The following is an 11,557-nucleotide window of genomic DNA, read 5'->3' as shown; positions in this document are numbered from 1 at the left end:
AAAGGTCCCATATTTTACACCGTTCCTGTGTTTTATTTTGAAGTTTTGATAAACATTTAAAAAAAAACCTTGGCTTCTTTGTGTGTAAGAACCAAAAACAATCTCAATGTAGCTTTACATCTCTTCGGCACAATGCAGTCTAATACAACACATCACTAACTGACTTGAATGCTGACACCTGTATGACACTGTCAACAAAATCTGAACATTGCAGGCATCATAAAAGCAGCCTTGATGGCAGAAAAATTGTTTTTAGTAATGTAATGTTTCTGACACTGGTGATATATATAAAAAAAGAGAATAACATACGATGTGATTGTCATAGTTAAATATGAAGATGGTCATTTTCACTTACAGTTGTCAGAGTATACATCATGCACTTATGCCGACGATTCACACGCAAGCAAACACTTACACACACATCAATCATGCATAACGAAACACGCATGCATGCAACCGCTCTCAGCATAACCTCGGCACATGTGCGTCTTTAAAGTAATCTTAGACATCAGCAGGGACGAAGGGATGGAGATGAAGTGAGGGAGGGCGATCAAGAGCTCCACAAATTATATATAACTACTCGTACAATTATGGGTGTCTATTACTAAATGCAGACTGTCACAACAGCGAAGGCTCAACAAGAGGATAAGACTGAAGCAAACGCCATGTGGATCATGTGTTGTACAAGAAAAACAGGAGTGAGAGAAGAAATATGAGGGAATATGATGAGCAGAGGTCTTTACAGTCAGAGGGCAGAAGGTTCTGTGGCTTTTATTGTTGTAGAAAAAACCTGCTGAATGGTACATGCATTAATAAATAACCACGTGTGGTAACTTAATTATACACTGTTGCCCGTAAAGTTGGAATCATTTTGTTTTCAGACACAATCCTCTGTTTATTCCTATGCATCAGTAATCGCTTTGGAAGAGATTGACTACTAAAGATAGACACTTTATCTGTCAAGAATAAATCACATTGCCACAATCATTCCATGGAAAGAGGTAAAAAATATTTAATTCCGACTATATGAGCAACAGTGTACTAAGTATTAGTTATGGTCCCAGACTCTAGTGGTCACTTCCTGTTTCTGGAGACAACAGAAGCAACATCTAGGATATACTCCCATCAAGACATAGACATACACTTGGTAGAGTGGAGGGAAGAAGAACACACAACTGAAATGAATTGTAGTAAAGTCAAATACTGGGGAAAGTTTACATCCTCCGATGTAGAGAAAAATGCCTGGTCACTTGAAGCATTTTACAATGTCTACACAACTCATGTAAGTGAGTAACACAGCAGCAGAGCAGCAGCAGCAGCAGCTTCAGTCGCATGCCTTTGTCTACACAAGTTGCAACCACCATCACCACCACCAACACCACCAGGCCGGAACCGGAGGAAATCCAGAGCAGAATTTCTTTCCCTGTCTGACCATGTGCCTTGACTTGTGCTCATGCTGACACATGGAGGATGTGATCATACACAACAAAAAAACAAGAAGGCTAAATGCTAATTTAGCATGTCAGAATGAAATCTCGCTTTCAGGACCATGGACAGCTCCGCCCAGCTAAAACTCTTATTCATAAACTTCAATATTTATTAGAAAATGACGCAACGTAACCGTAACAATAAACAGGCAATTGTCAAAGGAGCGCAAGAGCTGACTGTGAAAGTCAGTTTCTGATTTTATTGATGTTTGCACTAAAAACTCTTCCATAGTTCAAATGGTTTTTACCAGCTCCTTCATTCAGTGCGAGTGAGCATGCTGTGTGCATGTTCTGGGACAGGGCTCACATATGTAATCAAGCCTCACCGATGCAACCCGAGTCACCATAAATATGTGTGAAATGCAAGCTGCTACACCTTTATAGACAGTGGAAATTATTCAAATAGAAGCATATCGGGACAATATACATATACTAGTAAAACAGAGTAGTGGCTGTAGTCAGCTGGATGGACAAAAGCTGAAATGTATCACTTTCAACAGATGTCAATTTTATTCAAGTCAATTTTATACTTGTATAGCGCCAATTCACAACAGGGTCTCAAGGCAGGTTTTAAATAGAGCAGGTCCAGACCTTCTCTTTATAATATTATTTACAGGCACCCAAAAATTCCCACCAAGAGCTGCACTAGGCGACAGTGGCAAGGAAAGACTTCCTTGATATTGACAGATGCACATGAGATGGACAAGTGGATTATGTCTGATATATTGGGGTGATGACTGGGGGATTTTAGGTGGATGCGTATTTATCTGTCTTTAACTGCATTAAGAAGGAAATGGTGTACATGCAGTGTGTAAGTCTGCATGCATGTGAGTTAGTGTGCGTTTTAGAGCACACATCCGTTTCCAAAGGTGGTCACTGTAAATCACCAAAAGAAGGGAGAGATCATGATAGAATGATGATATGTGAGGTCACTAAGGTCTAATACACACAGACACTGGGGCAAAGGAAACCGCAGCAACTCGCCTCCACCATTGCTGCACCTGACCAGGTTTCCTATGTGCCTGCACACACTTCCTGATTCACAAACACACACAAACACACACACACACACACACACACACACATGCACTGAAGGAAGTGAGGGTTACAGCAGTGTCAACGTGCAACTGACTGAAAGAAAGCAGGAGAGAAAAAGAGGGAGGGAGGAGAGATAAGGAGAGGGAAACGCACCCTGTATAAATCACTCTATCTGACAGGGTGGAGGCATGGGGGCGGGTGAGAAAGGGAGAGAGAGAAAGCAGTAAATGAAGTGATAGAGAGTCACTCTTTCCCACATTATTCAGAGTTATGTAACGTACTGTAGCATACCGGCAGGAGTCATTGTAAACAAATGCAGCCACACATGCATTTAGTATTTATACATCTAGAATACAGATGAGCCTCAGTGGGCGTGCGCAGTAAGAAAAAAAAATATTCAGGGTGATGAGTTGTGTGAAAACAATATGAGGACGCATGAAGAATAAAGGGAACGGAGAGGTGGTACAAGATGTGTGTGGAAAACGGCAGCACAGGAGGATGGAGAGACAAGAAAGTGAGAGAAATGGAAAAGACAACAAAAGTTTATGTGGAGAAAGACCAAACGGAAGATGCGGAGAAAGACATTCCGTTGTCATGGTAACAATATAAACATGCGGTGCTTTAGGTTAAAATAAGTACTTCCTTAAGCAACTAACAAGCGTGACCAGAGGGTAGCGGTAATGCACCGAACAGCTGTTTGCCATGTCAAGATTTTAACACAGTAATCGTCATTAAAATTAATTTACAGTATATACACACTACCAGTAAAGTTAAGTAATTTATTTCTTTTAAATAACTGAAAAATTATGGCTATGTGGTGGATGCACTGCCACTGCAGAATGAAACTTCTTGCCCAACCTATTCCTGGGTCCTTGGCCCAAGTCTGACCCACATATACTTCCACATCTTGGCAGATTACAGCTGTTATCCTCCGGTACTGACTGACAGCTGTAAGATTTTGTGCGTGCTTCACAGTTGGTCCAGATGGGGAATTAGCATCTTACAATAATGCTGTATATGGGCCAGATTCGGGCCTTGGAACCGGGCGTAGAAGAAAACAAGCATGTGGTTCGGATTTATTTTGCTATCTGGCACCTTTACGTATTCAACAGCAGCCATGTTGCGCAGGTCGTTAGATTGAAGAATCGATTCACTCAAAACTTTTTAATAATATAATTTTCCATCTTTGGGCTTTTTAAAGATTGCAATTCAAATCCAAGTGAGGCCCACTTCTGTTTAAGTCCAAATCCATCCAATCTTCTCTGTTTTATGTAGTTTTTGAAAATTTTTTTTCGTTTTTGAATTGAGTCTAAAGTCATCAGGTTCCTGCGTCCAGCTTGACTTGAGTCCAATTCATAAAAATATTGTAAAGCTAAAGTGGCAGGAAACAAAAGTAACAGAAAAAAAGAAAAGAAAAAAAGAAACAAGTGAAAAGGTGCAAAGAAAAAGCAAGTTTAAGTTAAAGAGCCAAAGAAATTGGAGGATAGAGAAAGAATGTGGAAAAAAAGATTAGGGGGAGAGGAGGGATAGAGAAGGAGTGATAGTAACAAAGAGTAGAGAGAGAGAGAGAGGCTGCCAGTTCTCTCTCTCTTTCTCTCGCTCTCTGAAGCGTCTTAACGGCCTCAGACTCTCATGTATATTAATGGCGGTGCGATATGACAATGGTGACACAAAGCCTGTTTACAGGGAGATGGCTGGCTGCAGCCAGGTTGAAACTGTTTAGCATGCAACTCTGCTGGGATTTATCACACTGCACCCGTGTCGGAGTCTGCTCAACTTAATACAGCAATACAGCTTTTTGTACAGTGCATCTACGTGAGCTGGCGTCCTTATTCAGAGCAACTTGCAATGAGAGCGACATTAGAAAAAACACTCCTGGATCAGCCTGAAAGATTACAAGCAGACAGAATGAGGGAGGTCAAAGGTCAGGGGTTTATACGTCTTATAATGTAAAATGTGAGGTAACTAGGAAACAGGAAATAAACTTATCAACATGAATCATGAGAGGATAATCTCTCTCTAGCACCAGCAGGTATATCTGACAGTAACACCAAGTAGAGTGACAGGAGAACCAACTTCAATGGTTGAGCAATTTAATGCTGTATTTTCATTAAACACAAGATTAAAAAAATCAATCAGATGATTCTTGGCATCCTTATGTTTACAGCAAAATATAGACAAGCTCAAAAAAGTCTTCCAAACTTCATAGCTAATGTTTCTAATGCAGGTTTTTTGTTATAAAGGTATAGAGATAAAACTGACAACAGTATCAGGGGTATTCCCCCAGACTCAGACTGCCCCTGACTGTGGGCATCATGCGTTGCAGAACAACATGAGAAGCGCAAACCTTACTCCATCACCTTATCATCTCTGAATGAAAAAGAGCACTGTCAGCAGAAGACTACGCTGTTAAGTCCAGTTCAACCGGGCTCCAGTTTTTTCTTTTGCCTTGATGCAATCCCTTTGGGCAGATGCAACCACAGCAAAGGTTACTAAGCAACTGTACCAAGAACTTTTGTGCAAGTGGTCTAGGTCCAGTCAAACTAATTCTGGGATGGTGCGTTTGCGGGGGGAGCGTGATTTGAATTTGATTTGACCCAACTACAGTCTGCAAGTTTGAGCTAAACAAGCTCCTATAGCCAGGTGTGCTTTGAATAATGGGAATAACAGGAGCAAAATCTACAGCAAACAGCTAGCTGGAGAAGCATTCAAACTCTGGTGTGGACTAGCAATGAAGTATGTTTCCTTTTGGATATTTTGGTGGTTAGGAGCTTCTTTAGGACCTTCTTCTTGTGTTTACTCACAGCTTCAGCCAAGAGCTAATTAACTACAGGTTTGCAAACACCTTAAGAGTTTATGCTTCAATCAAGGTGTAGAGACATCTCAGAGACGATCAAGAGAAATAGGAGGCGCCTGAGCTAAATCTCAAGTGTCACTGCAAAGGGTCGGAATACTCTGACAATGTGATATTTCAGTTTTTCTAATAAGATTTCTAATATTTTGTTTTCATTATACCATTATGAGGTAGTGTGTCGACCGATGAAGAAGAAAATGAAAATGAACATAAGAAAACAAAAGATTTTCCAGTCTTCAGCTGTCCAGACTCTGCGTCCACTGCAGCCTCAGATCTCAGTTGAACTTGTTCATTCTGAAGCTTTTCTGTTCACCACAGTTGTAAAGAGTGGTTATCTGAGTGACCGTAGCCTTTCTGTCAGCTCCAACCAGTCGGTTTCACGGTTTCCTGGCACCAACAGTCATGACCAAGTGAAAGTCACTGAGATCACAGTTTTGCATCATTCTGATGTCTGATGTGAACATGAACTGAAGCTCCTCCCCTCTGCAGGATTTTATACACTGAAACGCTGCTGCATGATTGGCTGCTCGGATCATTTCATGAATAAGCAGGTGTATAGGTGTTCCTAATAAAATGATTGAGTTGTTGCATTAAATATGTAGGGGACCTGTGGTGTCGAGTGGTGCAGTGGGTTGAGCAGGCGCCCCATATGTAGAGGCTACAGTCCTCGCTGCAGTCGGCCCCGGTTTGAATCCCGCATCGGACGGCCCTTTGCTGCATGTCATTCCCCCTCTCTCTGCCTCCCCATTTCCTGTCTCTCTCTACTGTGCTATTCAATAAAGGAATAAAAAGCCCCAAAAATATGTAGGGGACCTTTATTGTATCTCTCTCACCATAAAAAAAAAAAAAAACAAATAAATTGATCAATTCAATGTAATAATATATATTCCTGGCACATTCTGACATGCCTCAAAATTGATTTTTCATATTTGAAATGAGCATCAATCCACCCACTAGCTGTTCAGAGCTTAAACTCACACTCTTCTTCATATTGTATTGCAATGATATAGTCTGTGATACAGTCTGCGACTAAGACCCATCTCACATTATGTGAAACCTGCAAGACTGCTGTTATTGCACCGTATGTATAAGTAAATACCCCAAGAGGAAATCCAGATGCAAAAAAATTTAGTTTGACGCACACCTGCAGTGTGTAGTTTGCCTCCAGCTCCTCCTCCACCTGCCTGGTGAGAGCAAGAAAGAGCTGAGTCGCTCACTCTCTAGTTCTTTTCCTCCCTCGTCAATGGGAGGTGTGTGTGTGTGTGTGTGTGTGTGTGTGTGTGTGTGTGTGTGTGTGGTGGTGGTGGGGGTACAGGGTCTGGCAGATTCAAGTCTTTATTGAAAGATCATATGGGATGACTGAGGAATCCCATTACTTGTTGATTAAGTATTGATCCTGAGCCGTCCAAGTATTAACAAGTAAGCTAATATGGGCTGACCCATGGGACCAGTGGCTTGGCTTGGGGTGTGTGTGTGTGTGTGTGTGTGTGTGTGTGTGTGTGTATGTGTGACTGAATGGAAAAAAGAGAGAGATAGAGAGAGAGAGAGAGAGGAAGAAGGGAGAGTGCCTGAGAGTGTGACAGGCTGAGGGAGCAGGAGAGAGAGAAAGTGTGTTTAACTCTACATATTACAACAGAGGCAGATGGAGAGAGACAGTGATTAAAGTTTGAGACGACAGACAAAGAATGAGCAGAGAGTCGACTGCATGACGTAGAAGCGGAGCAAACTTCAGTGTGAACATGTCAAAGAAAGAAACAAAGGGGGGGGTATTTAAGCATGGGAGGGGGAGGGGTTAGGTGCTCAAGGCTTTGGTTGAAATGTCAAGCACTTACTGCCAAGTGGAGATCAATTCCTTCATTACTCTCTGCTCCTGCCATTATCATCATCACATGGCATTTCTTTTGGGGAATTGATGTCCCCCTCTTCCATTTCTTGACAAAGCGCTTTCAACTGAATACATTTGCTACAGAGAACGAGGTACGATTTGGAATACGTCACTAAAAGTGATCGTAAATCATCATTTTAAAGTAAACTCTAATCTCTGTAGTCTGTATGCAGTATATGGAAATAGGCTGTATTCTGATTCTTTCATTATTTGTCTAGAATAAAACCTTGTTAAATATCATAGAATAAAAAAATGCTTATAAATAAAGCTATTATTGTTATTCAAGCTATTTCATATCTCTCTCACTGTCAACAAATAAACCAATGATACGTTAGTTGATCTCTCAATATTATATCCTATAAATAAAAAAGCAATTATAAGCGCTCCTTTTCACCAGCTTGTATCAATTTTTTTTATCCACATTGTTTTTAAACATCTATCAATTTAAGTATTAAAATGAGATAATTACAAGTAGCAATTGACATCTGGTGGCACTATTACACTGCTAGCATTGTAAAAACATGGTATTTTATACTGTAACATGTCGAACTGTGACTAAGGCTAGATCTATACTAGAGGCTACACTGACAAATTAAACAGTCAAACTGACACAACAGTACTGTATCATTTACTTCGCCGGAGTCAGAATGCTGCCTGTGTATCTTATGAGTTCACTGATACTTTATATAAAAATGGATACCACATCTTATAAGTGCAAAACGTGTTTTTGTTTTTGCTTGCAGGCGCACACGGCTGCATTCATAAACTAGCCAATCAATTCAATTTGCCACAGGTGGAATCCAATCAAGTTCAAGACACATCACGGTTTGCAGTGTTCCATCCAAGAGTCTGAATATATAGGGAGATTTCACGTTTAGATTTTTAACAAATTTGCAAACATGTCATGTCGACATGTAATGGATTAGTGAGTGTAGATCAATGGGGGAAATGACAATTGTGCCCATTTAAAATTAAATCTACAATACAAGTGTACAAGAGTTGATTTAACTCTCGGTGACTCTTCTTACGATTTGACCAACCCATCAGAAATCATGAAGTATATCATCGGCATCGGCGGCGTAACCAATGGAGGGAAAATCACCCTCGCCAACAGACTGATCAAGGACCTGCCCGACTGTTGTGTGGTCCATCACGATGACTTCTCCAAGCCCCAAGATCAGATCGAAGTTGGTGAAGATGACTTTAAGCAGTATGATGTCACTACTGCTCTGGACATGGATGCCATGATGAGCACCATCTACGCATGGTTGGAGAACCCGGTGAAGTTTGAAAAGTGGCATGGCGTTAATAACACCTTGGATGCTGAGATTGTTCCAAAGTCTGACAAGGAGGAGAAGACTCACATCCTTATTGTGGAGGGATTTCCTGCTCCACACCCATGGACCTTTGATCAACGTGCTGAACCAGCGTTACTTTATTTCCATCCCATATGAAGAATGCAAAAAGAGGAGGTGCTCTAGGAACTACGTGGTGCCAGACCCCCCCCGTCTGTTTGATGGCCATGTCCGGCCCATGTATTTGAAACAGAAGAACATCATCAAAAAAGTGAGGCGTTCAAATTACCACTGTTGAACTTTTCATCATTTAACCAAGACCGTGATGTTTCTGAAATCGTGACAATGAGCTGCCCGAACATAAACTTAAAAAATGTCAATCATACTTTACTTGTAATGATGAGATATTGTAGGAAATAGAAATGAAATAAGTTTTTTCTGTAGATGTGTCTTGTATGAACATTTCCTCATTATTCTGTTAAAAAAAAAAAAAAATCTAATTCAGGCGTCATTGAGTCTTACTCAAAATGTATTTGCTATTGCAATTAAATAGTACAAAGTCTAATTTTTCTCTTCAAACTCCTTAAATGTTGTTACAGAACATGATAATATTAAATGATATTATGAAACATATTTATAATCTCACAAGGACAGAATTATAGTTCTGCACAGATACAGAGAAGGGTGTTATGAGTAAAGTAGAACTGCCATAATCTAATGTTGCGTTATCCTTTAAGAGCCTCCAAGCAGGTGGTGGTTTTGAAAGTTATAAAACATGCAGCATGGAGGAGCAGCTTGAAGCCTTGAGTTTGAATGAACTGTATCTAATAATGTGGAGGTCTTTCATCTAAAGGTGTCATCAAGTGGGAAGTTTTTCCTCCTATTAAAGCCTTGTTGGAAAATATGCATGACACTGACTGATGGTGTCAGACATTTGATATTCAGGCTAGATAAGATCAGAGATCATTTGGATAAGATGATGATCACTTTAAGGTCGTATTTACAGACTGAAGCTGCTTCAGTTCATTGGCTATGTGATTTATTATAATTTGAAAGGATTTATCGCTTTAATTGACTCGAAGCAGGTCAAAAAAGAGAAGAGAAAGTTTTGTTACACCTAACGATTTGCCGTATGGCGCACTTGCGTAATCCTTAAAAAGCCGCCAGACGACACGAAGGGCTCGTCCTGCCGCGTCGCAAAGAGCGTTTCATCGCTCAGCATCTCATACTCATATCACACTGGCACCTGTGATTCTTTTTTTCTTTTTTAACTCTTAATTTCTGAAACTGTCAAAATCTTCTCCTCATGACTTTACAAGAACCTGCTCTACTTCCACTGTCAACCGCAACTCCCCCTGCTGATGAAGCCCGTGCGATACGGTCAAAAGCTCATGCAGCGAGTGGGTGGACCTTGACTTTTGATTGTTTTGTCAATAGCTTTTTTCTTTTTCTTTTCCTTTCAAATATGAAACCGGCAGCATAGTTTGTTGGAAAGTTGTAGTTTTGATTGATGGCTGTCATTTATTCTGCCCATCACAACATTGAAATGTCAGCTCTTTTCAATCCACATCCACGATTAGTGAATTTGCTTTGCAGGCACAGAGTGAATTTGTGTTACATTTTGGTTAATTTTCAGCAATTAACTTCACTGAAGATTAGTTGAACCTGAGCCAATCAAATACCTGACATGAAATGTGTTTTGTTGTATTATCCCCCCCACCCTCAAATTTATCCTTTCTAATCTGTATATGTAGCAATCTATGTATGTAAAGTAAACTCTAATAAACTTTACTGCAATGTGGTGGCAGGGTTTTCACAGCTTTGATATCACCTGCTTTTCTCTTTTTTATCTTATGTCCTCCAGCCACTGTAAATAATTCATTTTTCATTAAAAACTCATTACCACTAAAATCCCTGCGTTTATATTATCACAGAGTACGAGAGAGAAGAGACAGCGTGAAAGTGTGTGTGTGTGTGTGTGTGTGTGTGTGTGAGAGAGAGAGAGAGAGAGAGAGAGAGAGAGAGAGAATGGAGTTGAAATATGAGGCAAAGCCATAAATAGATTGTGTGCTCTAATGTGATTGTCATCCTGCGGTTGCTCTTTGTCTGCAGAGAATGCAGAGTGATGAGTCCAATGAGAGAGAGATCAATGGAAGACAGAGGGAGAAGAAAGGCAGCATGGAGGAAGATGAGTGAAGACAGAGGGAGTGATGATCAGCGTCTCTGGATGTGTGGATAAGTGAGAGAGAGAGAGAGAGAGAGACAGAGAGAGAGAGTTTGCTGTATGTGTGTGTGTGTGTGTGTGTGTGTATGTGTGTGTGTGTGTGTGCTGCGCAGGCTCAGAGAGTGAGAGCTTATGTATTACACTGTTTTCATATGCAGATCAGTTGGTGTTATTATTCACTGTTCACAAGCTTTGGTGTATGTTTATTTATGTGAATATACAGGACTAGATTAAAGCTTTCATGTCACATAACACCCTCTCTGGCAGCCATGTTGTGAAGCGCTGCTTTAACAGACCTGGTTAATCAGCTAATGGTTAATGTCCACGCTCCTTTACTTCTATTACATGTTTTCTTGTTGTATCTCATTGATTTTGTGTCTGGTTAACTATAATCTGCTCACTGTGTCACAAATCAGCATTAAGAGTGGGCAGCAGGTGGGCAGAAGAAGGACCTGAGAAATTTACTCGTGATATTCAATATTTTTCTTCAAAGACAGAAAATACTACGGTGGCCCCGAGAGCTCAAAACACTGCTGCTTAAGAAAAGCACATGCAAAAAGACAAAACACAAAACAAAATCAGAAAAACATCATCAATTCGACAACATGTGCTGCAAATACACACAAACACAAGCAAACACACAAACGTGCTGCGAGTACCACAAACGGCAGCTGAAGTGTTTCCAGGGGGACACTAAAAAGTGACGAACCCGGGCCAGGATGCACTTGTTCTTCAATGTTTTGTGACTTTTGAAGTGAAACTCATTGAATGACG

General features: G+C 40.6%; 1 pseudogene; it reads left to right on the top strand.

Moving 5' to 3' along the window:
* Positions 1 to 8,286: 8,286 nt before the first annotated feature.
* Positions 8,287 to 8,872, top strand: LOC130181561 (nicotinamide riboside kinase 2-like; annotated as a pseudogene).
* Positions 8,873 to 11,557: the final 2,685 nt, after the last annotated feature.

The sequence above is a fragment of the Seriola aureovittata genome, chromosome 14 (assembly GCF_021018895.1).
Source record: "Seriola aureovittata isolate HTS-2021-v1 ecotype China chromosome 14, ASM2101889v1, whole genome shotgun sequence".
Lineage (NCBI taxonomy): Eukaryota > Metazoa > Chordata > Actinopteri > Carangiformes > Carangidae > Seriola > Seriola aureovittata.
Note: the sequence above shows the minus strand (reverse complement) of the source record. Positions and strands in the feature narration are given on the sequence as shown.